Genomic DNA, 3,098 nt, shown 5'->3' on the forward strand with positions numbered 1-3,098 from the left:
GTCATATACATAGACTCTAGTTTGAGCCAAATACCGGCAGCGGTATTTTCTCCCATCACACTATACATGACCTCATTAGCAAGACATAACCGGATTGATGAACAAGTCTGAAGATCGAACTCTTCCCAATCATCATTACTCATATCCGCCGCCTTAGATTTAATCCCCTTTAAAGCCTTGTGCAAACCTTGTTGGATGAGGATGCCCTTTACTTGGACTTGCCAAATCCCAAAGTTATTCTTCCCATTAAACTTCTCTACTTCAAACCTTGCGTTTGACATTTTGGGAGCCATCTTTTAAGTTACACTGCACACAATTACCCGAAAAAAAAAATCACTTCGGAATTTAATCGAACACCTTGTCTACACAAATTTCGAGTACTAAACTCAAAATCTTAGGTCGTATACCTACGCTCCGATACCAATTGTTGTGAATAAATAACTGCGAAAACAACGTTACCCACAACAAACGGATCAATCCAATACAAGGATCGATCATTCTCAATAGACAAGACTTCAACACCCTCCAAGCAATATCCCAACACTTCTCAATATCAAATAACAAACATATAAAGTAAAACATTTAATGTAAAGGAAGAACAAACCACAAGACGAGATATATCGTGGTTCGGCAATTTGCCTACTTACTTCCATTTCGCGAAGTTCTAAGCTTTACTGGATGTCCGGAGTAACAGATTACAAGTCTCTCAATTCACTCACAAAGAATGAACACTCAACTCACAAAAAATTGCTCTCTTATAATCTCTCTCTTTCTTGGTTTTGGAAAAATTAGGTTTATACATAAAAAACCTTTATTTATACTGTTTCCGAAAACTTCCGAAAAGGGGCAAAATCGTGCTGAAATCACTCATGAGTGCGGGTTGCGCCCTCGACCAGGCAAAGTGGAGCCAGTGGCAGAGCCAGGGGGGCCCAGGGTACGCCCTGGCTCACCCTGAATTTTGGATTTTGGCATAAATATTTTTGGGTTGCTTTCTTTTATATTCATGAATTGCCTATTTTGCCTATAGATAAAGGCTTTAGTCTGCTGGGTCTAAAGGTATTTTTGGGTTGCTTTCTTTTATATTCATGAATTGCCTATTTTGCCCATAGATAAAGGCTTTAGTTTGTTGGGTCTAAAGGTGATTTGGTAATTGACATGTTAATTTGACTTAAGCTTCACCTAAAAACCGAAAACATGGTCCTCCAAAGAATGAAAAATAAATGCATAACACATGCATAACACATGGGTCTCTCCAATGAATGAAAAGTAGAAGTGATATGATAAGTCTGGTCATTTTGCATGCTCCTTGTGCAATACACCCTCACCCCCTTGGTTATTAGAGGGCCCAGATGCTGGAGCACAGGTAAAACAGTCGTATACTAGATTTTGTATAAACTAAATTATTACAAAGCATCTAGGTAGTTAGAATTTAGAACAAGTGAACTTTTCTTTGTTGCTGCATTACGCAAGCTTATTTTTCCGTTAGAATTTAGAACAGCTGATATGACAAATTTACAAGTGAACTTTTCTTTGTTGCCGCATTACACAAGCGTATTTTGCATTACGCCCAAGTGATATTATTTATTCACAAATGAAGAGGGGAAAAAAAACATATTATGGGCTATATAAGACTACTAGTTAAACACCTTATTTAAAGCAAAAAATATATTAACAATTTTATTTAGTCTAATTAACCAAACTAGTAGATTCGATTTGTCATCCAACACTTTCAAAATAAGAAAATGTCTGTTATCTAAAATATATATATACTTTTGATTTTCAAAATATTAATTTAACTAGAGAAATTAACAATTTATCAAACAATTTGATATGCAATTGTTTAACCAAAATAAAACCAACTAATAATCACATGTACACACTATTTGATATGAGTTGGAGTTCACCGCCAGCTCACCCTGGAACAAATTACTGGCCACTGAGTGGAGCGCAGTCCGCTTAAAACACTGGAGGTCAAAAAACTCATGAGCGCGGTCGCGCATTGCCCCAGTGGAAACTGAGCGCAGGTCGCGCCCTTCATACTAGATAGAAAAAAACTGAGTTTTCTTTACATAACGCCAACCTAAAGACGCCACCATTTTCTAACGGAAATAGTCACGCTTATGGCCTATGTTTGGTGGCTTCTTGTAATGGCCTTGTTTGTTTCCAAAATCGATATTCCAGGGATGTGTTTTTGTGGAACCCTGCAACAAAAGAAGTGAGAGTTCTCCCACAATTGTCGCTCGTTTATCAACCAAGAGAACCAGAAAATACTTACCTGGCTATTAATAACATAGCCCTTGGATTTGGTTTAGATGAGACAACTAATGATTTCAAGGTGGTAAGGTTTTTCTATTCATCTACGAAGTCGACAAATAGATCAGTTGTGGTATATAGCTTAAGAAGTGACTCATGGAGTATTGTAGATCCTGTTTTGCCGTTTGATTCTATTATTTCTGATCCTAAAGCACCATACCGCAATGGAACATATTGTTGGTTGGTAAGAGGACAACGTTCAGCTTCACCGCGGCCTGATAATTTTATTCTTACATTTGATTTTAGCAATGAGTTGTTTGGAACTATGCAATTGCCGGATGTTCAGTGTTAAGTCTGATTGCTTACCACTGTTAACCATCTTAAGAGAAAACCTCACTTGCATTAATAGGCTGGTCCATTCTTCATTAGTTAGTCGAGAGTTTGAAGTATGGGTGTTGAATGAATTCGATATCAGAGAGTCTTGGACTAAACTCTACACGGTTGGACCTTATCATTTTAAAGGGCGGCGGGCCGTTATTTTGTGATCCGGTACTTTTTTCGAAGAATGGAGAGTTTCTTTTGCTGAAATGGGATATGCAACTGTGCACTTACGAACTTGTTACCGAAGAAATAAAGAATCTTCCAGTCCATGGGCATCTGTTTCATCTTGATAAGTTACTAGTTGTCATGTACAAGGAGAGCCTAGTCTCAATTAATGTATGTAATGCGCTTATGCGCCTTTGAGATTGGATGAAACTTCAACTAGTTATTGGTGGTTGGTTCCGACAATGGTAGAATGTAGACGGATACAATTTTCACTTTCTTTATGCTAATTTATAAGCGTT

The 3,098-nt window shown here is 37.6% G+C and overlaps 1 long non-coding RNA gene across 1 annotated transcript; it reads right to left on the reverse strand.

The window, feature by feature from the left end:
• Positions 1-1,650: 1,650 nt before the first annotated feature.
• Positions 1,651-2,412, reverse strand: LOC147483947 (uncharacterized). The gene is made up of 2 exons (XR_015205309.1): positions 2,276-2,412; positions 1,651-2,201 (listed from the first exon to the last, which is right to left on the reverse strand). It is a non-coding gene; the product is annotated as an uncharacterized LOC147483947 (long non-coding RNA).
• Between the last annotated feature and the right edge of the window lie 686 nt (positions 2,413-3,098).

The sequence above is a fragment of the Coptis chinensis genome, chromosome 8 (genome assembly GCF_015680905.1).
Source record: "Coptis chinensis isolate HL-2020 chromosome 8, ASM1568090v1, whole genome shotgun sequence".
In the NCBI taxonomy this organism is placed as follows: Eukaryota; Viridiplantae; Streptophyta; class Magnoliopsida; order Ranunculales; family Ranunculaceae; genus Coptis; species Coptis chinensis.